Here is a 280-nt window from a genome sequence, read left to right as displayed (position 1 = left end):
CCCCCTGTTCAGTCTCAAAGCTTACAGAAAGAATAAATACATTGTTAAAGATGCACTAAATGTCAGATGCCATTGATTTTTTGTATTGATGTGTGTTTTTTCTAGAGAGTAACTGTGATTCTTACATGACGGCCCTCACACATGGAAGACTTTCCCTTTGCATCCTGAAACTGATGATGGGATCGATCACCTCTGCTGCGGAGACGTTAGTACAGCATGATTTCACCTCTTCAGCATCTGCTGAAAACCCAAAACAAAAGCAGAGTAATCCACAATATTT

Source organism: Sinocyclocheilus grahami, unplaced genomic scaffold (genome assembly GCF_001515645.1).
Source record: "Sinocyclocheilus grahami isolate Dianchi unplaced genomic scaffold, SAMN03320097.WGS_v1.1 scaffold3118.1, whole genome shotgun sequence".
NCBI classification, from domain to species: domain Eukaryota; kingdom Metazoa; phylum Chordata; class Actinopteri; order Cypriniformes; family Cyprinidae; genus Sinocyclocheilus; species Sinocyclocheilus grahami.
The sequence above is the reverse complement of the archived record's forward strand: the minus strand, read 5'-3'. Positions refer to the sequence as shown.